Below are 15,607 nucleotides of genomic sequence, written 5' to 3' on the forward strand. Positions count from 1 at the left end.
AAATAAAATCGGGGGAAAATCGACTTTAATAGACCTCCTCGGCTCGAGCGTAATGCTGTCCCATTTCAGACCACGTGTCATTCCCTTGAGAATAATATTATTTGTTTGAGTTGTATCCATATTCATGTGTCTTCTCATGTGCAACCGAGCGCAAACCTTAATCAAAGAAATGATACTCTAGGGAATGACACGTGGTCTGAAATGGGAAAACATTACGTCACAGCCGAGGAGGTCTATTATTTGTCTTATTCGAGATCAAAAGATATTAAAGTGCGCTACAATTTTTTTTTTTTTTTTTCGCGCTCTGTTTTTGACTTTACTACTCTCCCACTTAGGTATTTTGTCACATGTACACAACCCACAACCAGCCACCCCAGATGAGTCTGGGGGAACTCTAAGCTAAGCATTTTGAAGAAAGGAAGGCGGGTGTCATGGCAGAACTGGAGTGTTCAGGGAGAGGACGCTCCCCTTCGCTTTTTTTGGCTGGAGAAAGGGGAATGTAGAACTTCATACAATCCCCACCCCACCGACATGGATATTGACCGTTACCACAATTATGTTGCATTTAAGAATAAAATAGTGGAGAAATCAAGAAAGACCACAGCTTCTAAACAAAGGCACAGGGAACCCATACCAACATTCTCATATTTCAAATGTTGGTCTTCCTGTGGTATTCTATATATGGCTGTGTTCCCATTATCCCCCGTGGTCGTGCATTACGCAATTCTTTACCGAATTTCGTTGCAGTAACGTTGGCAGATTTGTGCAAAAGACTCTTAATTTTACCAACCTTTCCTTCACCGATAAACATGTCGTCCTTACTGAATGCAGGGAGAATCTTGCTCAAGAATACAAGTTTACACCAGGGTATACGGTTGTTTGGACCCCTTTCTCATCTGGTATGACACTTTTAGCTCCCATGCTTCGGCTTGTGTTATAAGAATTTCATGATATTCAACCCGATTTTATCTGATCTAATGTTTGATTTTTTATAGAATGGACTCGTTGACTCCCTGATTGCAAAAGATTCGAAATTTTCAAGCCGTTTTTACAGGTAAGATTTTTTCTCTAGAAAAATTTTAAATTTTTGTGTGGACTTGACTGACATCGACTTTGCACGTGTTTATGCACCTTTGCACGTGGGTGTTCGATCTTTTAAAATGACTCAAAAACGCATCAGACTTCAACCTGTGCTAATCAATTCAATTTAACTACGAAATTTAGCACTATTTATTTCAATTTTTTTTGTAATTATTATGTAATATGGACCAAAAGTTTAAATCGTAATTTATAAAAAGTGTTGCATAAGCTTTATCTTACTAACACCCCCTTCCCCAATTCTATATAGTAACTCGACAATATTTTTCAAAACAAAAATGACAGTCAGCAAAATGAGAGAAAAGCTATTGATCAATTTTACGTTATGTCATCAAAAAGCTACTATTTATCACTCAAAAGGGAATATTTTGTTTATATGATCAAAAGTCTTCACACAATATTTTATTTATCACCGATGCTTAGGTTTTTCATATACCACAATATAAATCACAATACAGCTGTGTTCCTTGATTACTCAGTGACGTAACCAGGGATCTTGCAGGGGGTGTGCACAGGCAATAATTTGCAGAACCAAAAAATAAATAAAAAACAGAACCAAAAAAAAAGGGGGGGAATGATGCGTGGGTGGGTAGGTGGGTGACGAGACTTAAAAATGCTACAATATGCACATGTTACGGCCCTGACTCATTCACTCAGGGTTAGCTTCATTTTACAGTAGCTTCAAAATATTCACAAATTCCAACCATGAAGTAAAGAATGCCAACTTCAATAATACAAACACTTTGATATTCCATGGATCTTCAATGGAACATGTGCATATTCTACACAAAATCAAAGCTTATTCCAAGCAACTAGAAACTTGAAACTGGAGTATTAATTTAAACTTGTGTGTTTTTTTAGTTCTGAAGGTGTTCGTGGTGCAGTATGTGGTATTGATCTTGGTACAACCAACTCTTGTGTTGCCGTCATGGAAGGCAAAACAGCAAAAGTATTAGAAAATTCGGAGGGAATGAGAACGACTCCCTCTGTTGTTGCTTTCACTCCTGAAGGAGAACGTCTTGTCGGTGCTCCAGCTAAAAGACAGGCCATTACAAACCCACAGAACACCTTGTATGCTACTAAACGATATATTGGACGAAGATTTGATGCTCCTGAAATCAAGAAAGATCTGTAAGTTATGAAACATTAAAAATATATTAATACCCTGACACAACCTCTGGGCTGATCAAAACCAGGGTGTGGCTAACTTCAATATACAGTTGTAGATACCTTGAAACAACATCTGGGCTGATCAAAGTAAGGGTACAGCTAACTCACAGATCGAACCCAGAAACAACTCCTGGGCTGATCAAAGTCCTGGCACAGCTAACTCATGGATCGAACCCTAAAACAACCTCTGGGTTTATCAAAGTCAGGGTATAGCTAACTCATAAATGGAACCCTAAAACAACCTCTGGGCTGATCAAAGTCATGGCACAGCTAACCCACAGATCAAACCCTGAAACAACCTCTGGGCTGATCAAAGTCATGGCACAGCTAACTCACAGATCAAACCCTGAAACAGCCTCTGGGCTGATCAAAGTCATGGCACAGCTAACCCACAGATCAAATCCTGAAACAACCTCTGGGCTGATCAAAGTCATGGCACAGCTAACCCACAGATCCAACCCTGAAACAACCTCTGGGCTGATCAAAGTCATGGCACAGCTAACCCACAGATCAAACCCTGAAACAACCTCTGGGCTGATCAAAGTCATGGCACAGCTAACTCAGAGATCAAACCCTGAAACAACCTCTGGGCTGATCAGTGTCAGGACATGGCTAACTCAGAGATCCAACCCTGAAACAACCTCTGGGCTGATCAGTGTCAGGGCATGGCTAACTCAGAGATCCAACCCTGAAACAACCTCTGGGCTGATCAGTGTCAGGGCATGGCAAACTCAGAGATCCAACCCTGAAACAACCTCTGGGCTGATCAGTGTCACCAAATAAAAAATATTCTATGGAAATACACATTTATTTAACATTTTGCTCATTTACATCAAATACTCTGTGCTAAAGTTGATTATACATTTAGTCATTTAAACAATACTGTGGAACAGTACCTAAAATGAGTGTACAGTACTTAGAAATAATTTTCGTAATCAAACTATATATTATAAATTCTAAAGTAATGTATCACTTTATTTGTAAACTCTCTGCGGTAAGAATATGGCTTACAAGATAGTCAGAGCTTCCAATGGTGATGCCTGGTTTGAAGTGAATGGTCAGATGTACTCACCAAGCCAAATTGGTGCATTCGTAGTGATGAAGATGAAGGAGACGGCTGAAAGTTACCTAGGGACTACAGTAACTAATGCTGTAGTTACTGTACCAGCCTACTTCAATGATACCCAGAGACAGGTAAGAAAAATTACAATATCGGAGTTCATTCATGGTGTTACAATAAATTTCATCTATGTTTTTCCCATTTCAGATCCATCTCTTCCCCTTGCATATTATTCTCTATTTTGACTCTTACTATGGTTTTCGATATTCTCAGATATTTCAACGGCTTGTTGAGATTTTTGTTTTTGCTGCAGCCAGTCAATAATATAAAAGGTACCAACTGATTACTTTTGATTGACGGCAGCGAAAAAACAAATTTCAATGTGCAGCTTGTATCTTCGAGTTCACAGAATATCGAAAACCACAGTAATATTTGAATAAATACATTGTGGTTAGAAATTCAACAATAAAAACTTGCCTTCAAAAAGGTGCCTGTATAACAAGAATTAGACAGTTTCATAAAATTTTTAACTCTTGGATAAGAATGACTATGTTCCTTTGGGTAACACAGTACTTTTTTGAATCCATTTTTAGGCCACCAAAGATGCTGGTCAAATCGCTGGTCTAAATGTTTTAAGAGTAATTAATGAACCAACGGCAGCAGCTCTGGCTTATGGAATGGACAAGACAGAAGATAAAATGTAAGTCTATTTCTAAGTAATAAAACTTTACTTGATGCAAGTTCTAAACTTTTCAGTTTTTCAATTATTGGACTGTGGTTATACTCACAAAACTTAGCTAGTTCAATTTTTCTTACTTGCCAAATACAAACTAGCATTTTGCAAGTTTTCAAGCTTTCATTTTATGCCCTGACTAGTGGACTAGTCTACTGTAAGACTAGTAAAGCTTTGCTCCAAGCTAGTGAAAATAAGGACTCACCGAGTCCATAGACTAGTGGGGTTTTTGAATTAGGCCAAACAAAAAATAAGTGTGTTTCCTGTTGCATGAGAAAAATAATTTGGGTCAGTAGGTCGGTTTTTTTTTTGCTGATTATTTTTTTGTTTGGCCTTACTAATTATCTGGGCTAGTAAATTACGGTTGGGCTACTGGATTTATAGACTTAATAGTCCTTTGCCTAGTGTTTGAAAAAGTTAGTGTCAAGCACTGGCAGTTATTTTGGTTCACAGTAAGAAAATCTCTACAGGGCTTACAGTGATGACACTTGACTGATGACTGAACGAAAACTAAAACTGTCATCATGACTAGCAACTGACCAATCATTATTTTTTGCACTGTGTAGACTGGGTGTCTTGTTGGTTATATAGAGTAGTTTTTATTAACCCATATAATTAAGGTACTTGGACTAGTACAGGGTGGGGAAAAAATCTTCAATTTTTGTTCAATCCCTAACTGCTACTGTAATAGTTAAATACGTTTTTGATGGATTTAAGTCCATACTTCAGCACAATGTGAAATAAAAAAGCCAAAAACTTCGTATCTATGGAAGCCATTTTGATTGAAATATGAGAGAAATTAATACAACTTGACTATTCTGGGTACAGAGTGTTGACAAACATGACTAGAGTTTTGGAGATCACGCAACACGGTTTTTTCTATATACAATTTACAGTGGAACCCCGTTAATAAGGACACCGTTGGGACGGACAAAACTGTCCTTATTAACAGGGTGTCCCTATTAACCGAGGTGTCAGAAAAACAGCTGAAAACATATTTTAAACCATTTCCTCTTACTGTACTGTAAACCTTGAACTACAATGGTCGATAGAACAGCCTAAACTGGAACAAAAAATGCATTACTGTATAAGAACTACATTTGCATTACTTGCATTGTATTGTACAATTGAATTTAAAGACGTCTGTGAGATTTGTTTGTTGACTGTTTTCTTTTGACTGTACTGCACACTCGCAGCTACAATACAACAGCCTAAACTGAAACAAAAAGTACATTACTGTACAAGCAGTACATCATTTCTGTACTATACTGTACTGTGTTGTATAATTTCATTTAAAGAAATCAGTGAGTTTTTTTTTTCTTGAACAGAGTTCAAAATACTGGGATTGAACCAAACTAATTGAACATCTCTTAAAGTCCTGCTAAAATCGAGTGTTGTCTATTTTATTATGCTGTAATAGCAAACTATACTGCAATGATCAGTGTGTCGTCCGTTGATACGCAAAAACTGACAATATAATCCGTATTAAGCTCATTATATCAACAAACAAATACAGTAAAGACGTCTTAAAATTTCAAGTGTCGGGGCTGTTTATGTGTGGAAACTGTCATTCAGGTCCTAGAAATGTGTCCTTTGTACTTATTAACAGGTGTCCTTATAAAGTGGGTTAATTTAACAGAAAATGTATGGAGCTTTCGTTGGGACTTTGAAACGTGTCCTTAATAACGAGATGTCCTTATTAAGAGGGTGTCCTTAGAGCGGGGTTCCACTAAATTTTCATACCTGAAGTTTTATATTTCTTATAACATTTTCTCGAGAGAGATATGAATAAATTACTGAAAAAGAGCCTTGGGTTGCCTGCGTTTTTTTGACACCTTAGGTGTGAAATTTGACACTTTTAACATGCAATTTGGAAAGAAAATTTGATGAATATCTTTATTATCAAGTCACTTCTAGGATATACTGAATACTATTCGAACAATTAATGTTGTCCAACTGACACCAGCTTAAGCCAGTCCAACTACCTTAAAAGTGTACAAATTAAAGTGTAGTAGTCAGATAAACACAATAGAAAACGAAAGAATTCGAGTGAAAGGGCAAACAAAAAAATTAGTGTGTTTCCTGTTGCATGAGAAAAATGATTGGTGTCGGTACATGTAGATCAGATGTTTTTACTGATACAACAGTGGAAATGAGCTTACTGGGAACCCTGTGGTGCATTTGGGAATGAAAAAAATATTAGGGTTGGGAAAAATTGGCAAGAAAATCACGGTCGGTCACGCAACAGGAGACACACTTTTTTTGGGCCTAAGGTTTACACCTGTATTTCAGGGGTTTATGAAAACCACTCTTCCACCAAGATTATTCAGAACAATAAAATATTCTGATTACTCACTCAGCTATACAATATGTTTATGCCTTTTTTATCATTTCCTTAATAGTATTGCTGTGTACGATCTTGGTGGTGGAACATTTGATATCTCAATCCTTGAAATCCAGAAAGGTGTCTTTGAAGTCAAAGCAACTAATGGCGACACGTACCTTGGTGGAGAGGACTTTGATAATACCCTCCTAACATTCCTGATCTCTGAGTTCAAGAAAGAGGTAAAGATGTAAACCCAAGTTAGAAGCCTTCTAATGCTGTATCTATAGATCCCTTGCAGGATACAGTGTACAGTTGTATTCCCAATACAGCCCATTTCAGAGGACAACAAAACAGTGAAATTTTACTCTTGAGTAACCATAACTGCAGGATTGTCAATAAAATTTTTGGTAGGCGGTTTTGAAATTGAAATAGGCGGTAAACCGGAAATCACTTGAGCATGTAATCAAGGCATACTTGTCACCAGTCTCACTCTTCTCACAAAAATTCAAGATGGCAGACAACGATCATTGAAGTTTCAATTGCGTTGCAGTTTTCGTAGTACAGCAACAAAGATTGGGTTAAAATTGATTTTTATTGACACATTTTTCTAGTTTAAAGAACTTTAATCAAGATTTACGATTACATTGGGAAGTGGCTAAGTAGGCGGCTGAGTTAGTGAGAGAATTGGGAATAGGCGGGAGTAGACGGCAGAATTAGCAAGAGTAGATGGCGGAATCTGCCAGTTGCCGGCTTCTATTGACAACCCTGTAACTGACTCTCTTAGTAACCAAATGCCTCATCTAATTAGCAATGTGCATGAATAGATCAATGAAAAGTCATTGTTTTGTCCTCCAAATAGAGTGGAGGAGAGAATTTGCAGTCAATAACCTAATCTTGGCAAGTTTCCCATGCATGCCGTACTGCATCAGTAGATTGTTTGTACTGTATAGTATTTCTACTAGAAATTTGCCATGCTTGAACAAGTCTGAAATGTATACAGTACAGCCCAGATGTATGTCACGGTAACGCGCATGTAACACGCGTGCACTCGTAACCAGTGTAGTCCGTCCATCCGCGTGTAGTCCACTCTAAAAACTCGGCAAAACTACACGCAGCCCAATAGCTCATTAACTTCAATCTGATATATATATGTATATCATCATTTGAGCTGGGTGTTGTCTGTTGTAAATATAGAATGTACACTTGAATGTATGGATAGAGTATGTGGAGCAAATCTCATCAAAGAGCCCATCAGGGGAGTGATGGTGGAAACTAGGTGTTGTACGTGTACTGTACCTCTGTCACAAGAGGGGAAAAATAATTTTTGTGTCTACATAATCAGCATTTAGAGACAGCAGCAGTGCATTTCACCCACTAAATTAGAAATTTGATTGACTGATATAAATGCCCAGGTATCTCTGGTGCATATTTAATTTTGCTACAATAATTTTTTTGCATTTGCTTTCAGAGTGGAGTTGACCTTTCTAAAGACAGCATGGCTCTTCAGAGGCTTAGAGAGGCTGCTGAAAAAGCTAAAATAGAGTTGTCATCCTCAGTACAGGTAATTTGGTTCTCTAAAATGAGATGGTTAAAGTAAATTAAAATATAAATGTATTGTCCTTGTCTTGTGAAGGTAGCACTTAAAAACCAGTGGCTAACAAATGTGTGTTTTCTCTTCCATGATTGCATTGAACTCTAGAAGTTATTTAGGATTGTGCATCTTGTCCCACAAACAATGAAGAATATGTAATATTGGATAACAGAATATATATATATACGTATATATATATATATTTGACTTTTGTTGTTACCTAATTGTGGTCATTTTGGCAGTATTTATTTAAAAAAATATTTCTTATTCGCCTCTCTTTAATCTTTCATCGCCACCAGCATTGCCACAGTGTCTTTCAGGCCCCGTCCACACGTCTCCAGAAATGTTTGTATCCGCAAATTATTTTTTGTGGATACCAAAAATGTTTGCGTTCACACGCAGCGTATTCGAATCGTTTTCACCATCCACACGTATCCGTATCCGTAAAAAAAGAATTGCGGATACAAAAATTTGCGGATACGTGTGGATGGGGCCTCAATTGACTATGTACAAACAGTCATTGCGACACTAAAAGTAGCCCTAAATTTCACATGAATTTCTGTATATTTTCATTCTACAGACAGATATTACCCTACCATACATAACCATTGATGCCAATGGACCAAAACATATAAACCTGAAGCTCACAAGAGCCAAGTTTGAGTCTCTTGTTGGTGACTTGATGAATAGGACAGTAGGACCATGTAATAAATGTCTACAAGATGCCGAGATCAGTAAGAGTGATATTGGAGATGTGTTGTTGGTTGGAGGAATGACCAGAATGCCAAAGGTATATATGTATTATATACATTATTAACTAACTTACAGTATGTGCACTCTAATTGGTCAAGAAATGTGCATTAATAGTTGTAACAAAGCAGATCTCACATTCATGGAGGCAGGTCAGCCTTACTTAAGAAATAAAACATCATTATTTGTACTGCGTTTAGAAACTTACAATACTCGGTAAGTTCTGAAAGCACATAAGAAGTGTGAAGACAAGCACAAGCCATACTTTATTTTTAAAAAGAAACAAATTTGCAGTTCTTTCTGCTCTTTTCTTTCACTTCTTAGTAAAGAAGGCTGCATGTGCGTGGATGGCATCAGCAACATGCTTTATTCACTGATACAGCACAGTTTTCAAACAGTCAGAGTGTGCGTAGTGACACAGCTAAGTACAGGGTTTGTGCTACTCCTTAAACTCCTCAAACTCCTTGAAAACTCCTTGAATATGATTCACTTTTTCAAGGGCACTTGAAAAGCACTTGAATTTTACGATTTTAGGGAAACTGCTTGAATTTTTGCTTTGATCATTACTTGCATGGTTCTGAAATAGATCTAGTCAGAAAGATTAGAAATTCTGAAAGTCGGCCATATGCAACCACCGTGTAAAACCTTGGCATAGTTAGCTTAACATACTCCTTGAAAATTCATTTTTGGGTCCTTGTATACTCCTTGAATAGTCCTTGAATTTTAAGTGGCTACCTCAGCACGAACCCTGTAAGTAATAAACAAGTATAAAGAGGTATAACTCTAGAGATTTGGACAAACATTTAACTAGAAAAACAAATGTGATAAATGTTGCTGGACATTTACATGACATCCTTTCATCATTTAAAAAAATATTTATTAAGGTAGTGTGAATTCATATAAAGTAACAAAAGTAATGCATTAAATAAGTACCAAAAAATAGTAAACAAATTAAATATTTTTCGCTTAAGGTTCAATCAACAGTTCAAGAGATTTTTGGAAGACAGCCAAGCAAAGCTGTCATTCCAGATGAAGCTGTAGCTCTAGGAGCTGCTATACAGGGGGGCGTTCTTGCTGGTGATGTGAAAGATGTGCTGTTGCTTGATGTGACCCCCCTGTCACTTGGTATTGAAACCCTTGGCGGCGTGTTTACTAAACTGATTGCAAGAAACACCACCATCCCAACAAAGAAGAGCCAGGTAGGATACCTTATTCGCTTCTTTCACATTGATTGCATGTGCAAATTCCAATTCAATCTGTGAGTTGGTCGTGCCCAGACTTCTTTAGGAGTGTGGCTAATTGTTCTTACATTTTTGAGATTGAAGTGTGTTCAGGGCTCTAAATTGGCCTGCCTGTAATTGGACCCAAAAAAAAACCATGTTAAAGTTGAATGTAGTTAAGGACGATTCTGTATCCAGTGGGCACCTTGGGAGAGCCTACATTTGCTAGCAGTTGATATAATGTGTGTTCGTAAAAGTACAATGAATCTCACCAAATACAATAGTTAGAACAGCAATAAAATACAATAAATTTTCTAAACACATTACATCAACTGAGTGCTATGTAGGTTCTCCCGATGGGGGCCTTACTTGCATAGCAGCCATGTTGCCTTGAATAATAAATCCCCCCCCGAGCCTTGGTTAAACATGATAAAAGCTTTTTTTTTTGGTTGGCAAATTAACATTACAAAATGTTACGTCCACCTATCGACTAAACTAAACTACAGGCAAAGCAAGTACTGACTATTTGTTCATATGATCTCTTAGGTGTTCTCCACTGCCGCTGATGGCCAGACTCAGGTGGAGATCAAAGTCCACCAAGGCGAGAGAGAGATGGCTGCTGACAACAAGCTACTTGAACAGTTTCAACTGGTAAAAAAGCTTTTAGATTCTTTTCAGCAGACCGGATTAAAATTATGGAGGTCAAGCAATTTAGGGGTGAAGTGCGGAAGTTAGGCCAATAGACCTCTTTACTCCTATGGCTGCCATCTTGAGTGGCAGGGTTACGTTTTCAAGTAATTCCAAGTTTTGATGTTTCGCATATTGTTCCAACTACCAGCAAATACACGAGTACAGGCTTAGCCTCGTTTATAAGTCAGCTATTCACAGATACCATTAAAAGTCCGTGGGATTTCAAAACATTGGTATTGTTCAAGCTGTACATTCTTTACATTAAGTTGACATTTGCAAATGATTTACTCTTAAGCGAGGCTAAACCTGCGGAGATGAGTCTTCAGTCTTAAAAGACAGCGGTACTCGTGTGCCGAACCTAAGTACAATAGGCCACCTCCGAATTGTGCTTCGCTTGTCACGCACAGGTTTCATTGCAAGGCTTCATGTACAATGCTCAGTGATTCGTGAAAGGAGAAAATAATAAATCTAATTTCGCACGTACTGTAGCCTCACACTAAAACCTTTGTGCGTGACAAGCGAAGCATATCTCGGAGACTGTGAATACTTGGGTGAAAATTGAGTTCTTATGCTCTTTAATGTTTAGGTTGGAATCCCCCCAGCCCCGAGAGGAGTTCCCCAGATTGAAGTAACGTTTGATATCGATGCCAATGGTATTGTGAATGTGTCTGCTCGTGATAAGGGAACTGGAAGAGAACAGCAAAGTGAGTAAAGGAATCCTTTTTGAGTACATAAATGATTGATACTGGAATACCATTAACTTAGATATGGTGAAGACAAAAGACAAACAGTCACCTCTCGTCTTGCGGACACCGCGATATTACGGACACCACGCTATTAGGGAGAAAAATACTTACAAAGAAATGACCGTAATTAATTATTGTTATTGTGGACGCTTGTTATAGAGTGTGTGCAACCATATGACTCAAAATCCCTTGAGATCTGAATAACATTGAGACAGCTGCCATCTTGGTTGATCGAACAAGAGAAGCTAATGAGGAATGCTTTGTTATCGTCAACCAAGATTTCGGCAGTGGCGTAACATGTACCTGCTCTATTACGGACATGAAGTAACGGTCCCGACAGTGTCCGCTGTAACGAGAGTTGACTGTAGTCGCCATGTTGGTTGACGTGGCAAGAAACCAAGACCAAATATTTTGTACAAAACAACCAACTGGCGTCCATAATGCACTAGTCAATAGCCCACTTCTGAGATATGCTTCGCTTGTCACGCACAAAGATTTCAATGTGAGGCTTCGTGCATAATGCTCAGTGATTCGTAAAAGAAGAAATTCGATTTTGCTCGTAGCGTCGTACTGAAGCAAAGCATATCTCGGTAGTGGGCTATTCAAGGTGGGTGGGTGGGTGGGGTGGTGGGGTGGTAGTTAGTTGGTTGATAAATGAATGCATAAAACCAACATTGCAAACATTTATTTCTCCACGTACAAAACAGAAAATGACGTTTATTATTTTTATTAATTTTAGTTGTGATCCAGTTATCTGGAGGTCTGAGCAAGGATGCCATTGAAAACATGATAAAAGAAGCCGAGAAACATGCCGAGAGTGACAGACAAAAGAAGGTATTGCGTTACATTTGTTGTTGCCTTATTTGGAAAAAAGCAGGAACGCAATCCTCGCTATCTTTGCTCTGAAGAGACTGGGCATGGGTCCTATGATTGGCTAAATCTTCTGACTACGCTTTCGCTTCAATATTGGATGCGAAGCAAACATGAAAATAGAAAAAATATATCAAGAATTCCATCGAGAAAGTGTTGTTTGTTTGTTTATTTATTGTTCTATTCATTCATTCATTCATCAATTCATTTTTTTTAATCTTAAAAGCGAGCCCATACAGTATAAGGCGTATATAAAGGATATTACACTGTGGCGCGAAGATATGAAGTTTATCTTCGAGTGGTGAAATATTTTTCAACACGAGAAGATAAACTTTATATATCGTCAAGGCAACGTGTAATTTTCTTTTTATTACATAGACATATCCACAAAGAAAAACTACACAAAAACATCGTCATATCAGTGACGTCACATCGCAAGTGACGTCATCGATATCCTCACTAGTGAAGATATGGAAAATATGTTACTCAGGTCCCGGATGTAGTTTGTATTTGCAATTAATATTCATGGCTTGTTGTCTAGGAAACCACAGAGGCTGTCAATCATGCAGAATCGATGGTTCACGACACAGAAACCAAGATGGAATAGTTCAAAGACCAACTACTACCATCAGAAGAGGTTTGTGGGGGAAAAACATCACTTGTCATTTCTCGATAGCAGTGTCACCTGACATTGTTTTCTGTTATGTGGATTAACTTTTTGTCCGTTTGTTTTCCTTTATGTCGTGTTTAATACGAACTCATCTTCGCACTCTCGTTTGTTAGTTCATTTGTTGTTTTTTCTTTCTTATGTTTATTCTTTCGTTCGTTCTTTCGATCGTTCGTTTATTTGTTTGTTAGTTGGTTCGTTTGTTCGCTCATGCATCGTTCAATTGCTAATCTGTTCGTTGGTTCGTTTGTTTTTATGTTTATTCTTTTGTTCGTTCTTTCGATCATTCGTTTATTTGTTTGTTAGTTGGTTCGTTTGTTCGCTCATGCATTCGTTCAATCGCTATTCTGTTCGTTGGTTCGTTTGTTTTTATGTTTATTCTTTCGTTCGTTCTTTTGATCATTCGTTTATTTGTTCGTTAGTTGGTTCGTTTGTTCGCTCATGCATTCGTTCAATCGCTATTCCGTTTGTTGGTTCGTTTGTGCTTTGGTTTGTTATTTTGTTCGTTCGTTTCTTCGTTCGTTTCTTCGTTCGTTTGTTGGTTTGTCCATTTATTCGCCTTACTTGTTTGGTCTTTACATTAAAAAAAAAATTTTTTTTAGACGTCCTTGTTTTACGAGGCTATCACTTAATAGGCATTGGCTAACAAACCTGTGGCCCTCATTCCCTGATCGAAATGGAATTTGGGAGCTCATTTTTTTTGGAAGGAGGAAAACCGGAGAACTCGAAGCACAGGAGAGAAACAACAAACAACTCTACTCAACTTTTAGCACCTAACCCGGGGGGATTCGAACTTGGGTTGCATTGATGAGAGGCGAGCGCTCTCACCGCTACGCCACCCATGCATCCCTGAAAGCGAAATAAGAACAGAGCATTCACTAGGAGTTACTCATTTGTTTGGTTTCTCTTAAGACTGACAAACTCAAGGAATAAATCACCAAAGTACGTGAAGTCTTGGCCAACAAAGACAACGAGACTGCAGAGACCATCACACAGGCTTACCGTGAACTACAAAAGAAATCTCTTAAACTCTTCGAGATGGCTTGCAAAAAAAGTGAGTGAGTGTATCTTTTCATGTCCATTCGTAAATCAAACCTTAGTGTCCTTCCCTTGTTTATCCAAGCTAAAGCAAAGTTTGCTTGACTCGGAATCACATTCGAGTAGAGGTTGTTTTAATTTTGATCATTACTATTATTATTATTATTATTATTATTATTATTATTATTATTATTATTATTATTATTATTATTCGGTCCTCCTGCCTCCATTAAACCGCTATGTTCCTTTACTTATTCAATATATTCCCTTCCCAGATGGCATCAGAAAGAGAATCCACTGGCTCCACCGACTCCACCGACACCAGCTCAGAATCAACCGATTCAACCGACGGTAAAAAGAAGGACGAAAGTTAAAATAAAACATCAAGCATGCATAGAAAGACTTTCAAAATTCACTTCGAAGTTATTATAAAGAGCTTGCCCTGGTTCTGGATAAGAACGTTTTCTAAAGATTCTAACGAGCCAATGTAAAATCAATGTAGCCTGTATTAGTGTAATAATGTTATGGTGATATTAGTACTATATTGGTTCATGCAGTAAGGGTTAATTTATCCGTCATAATGTTATTTTTACTCTGGTTACTTTTTCCACTTTGTTGAATTTGTAATTAGTTAAGTGCGCGAGGCATCATGGGGCCTCGTGGCGAGTAAAGTAAAACATGGCGGATTGGAACGAATTCTTGAATCTTTGGAGTCTATTTATTCTCTTTTTACGAACGGAATGTTCTTAATTTTATATGGTCCTTCGAGTCTGATCGGAATCGGAACCTAGGATTGAAATCTCAACGCGTTGAATTGACATAAATCTTACGGAAATTGGAATTTTAAGTCTGCACGAAAATTTGGAATTGAATCTACAAATTCTTGGAATCATGTCTACAGATCTTACTCGAAAAAGGAAAATAAGAGGCGGTCATCGGGGTTCGGTGACCCAAACGATGGCAATCGTGGATGAGATGATGGAGATCGACACACAAGCCGTAGCTAAACACGAGGCAAAGTTGAAGCAGTTAATGACGACACTGGAAGAAAAACTCAATTTGCTGCTTCAAACCCTGGACGGGAAAATCTTGGATCTTGTCAGCGACGAAGAAATAGAAAAGGAGATAGAAGAGGCCGACCGTTTAAGAGGTCACATTCAACTATATTTGTTTAAAATCGAAGGAAAACTGAAGCTTATCAGTAATGGAACCGAGGTAATTCAGAACAAACATGTAGGCCAACCATCAAAGGAATCACAGGAAATACAGTACCTGTTGTCGTTGCAACTGGAACTTCATCCGGGAATGATAAACAGTCTTCAAGTTCTGGTGATGTAGAATCACCTAGTCCACAAGTGCAACAAGAGCTGGGGAGTCCTGAAATTCAACAATCTTTAAGTACAAGTAATATTGAATCTGGAGGCCAACATCCTTTTAACACAGTAAGTGATTCATACCAAACTTTGAATTTGGGGGCACAACAACATGTGTTAGGTCCACAGCTGTCAATCCCTACGATCCAAAGCCCTAGAGTTAAGTTACCCAAGATTGACCTCAAGAAGTTTAATGGTGATTTAAGCAAATGTCAAGCCTTCTGGGATACATATGAAGCTTCAATACACAATAACCAATGAAACCTTAGCAGCTA

At 38.0% G+C, this 15,607-nt stretch overlaps 1 pseudogene across 1 annotated transcript; it reads left to right on the top strand.

Annotated features, from left to right (window-relative positions):
- The first annotated feature begins 706 nt into the window (after positions 1-706).
- LOC116287892 (stress-70 protein, mitochondrial-like) lies at positions 707-15,593 on the top strand (annotated as a pseudogene). Its single transcript, XR_016119468.1, has 16 exons — positions 707-899; positions 996-1,054; positions 1,960-2,233; positions 3,268-3,462; positions 3,922-4,028; positions 6,464-6,626; positions 7,856-7,948; positions 8,559-8,768; positions 9,700-9,927; positions 10,495-10,599; positions 11,225-11,342; positions 12,124-12,218; positions 12,796-12,891; positions 13,834-13,975; positions 14,861-15,174; positions 15,276-15,593. The product of XR_016119468.1 is annotated as a stress-70 protein, mitochondrial-like (transcript).
- The last annotated feature ends 14 nt before the right edge of the window (positions 15,594-15,607 follow it).

The sequence above is a fragment of the Actinia tenebrosa genome, unplaced genomic scaffold (genome assembly GCF_029948245.1).
Source record: "Actinia tenebrosa isolate PJP-AT-01 unplaced genomic scaffold, QUT_ActTen_1.0 PGA_scaffold12__29_contigs__length_12842862, whole genome shotgun sequence".
Taxonomy (NCBI): Eukaryota; Metazoa; Cnidaria; class Anthozoa; order Actiniaria; family Actiniidae; genus Actinia; species Actinia tenebrosa.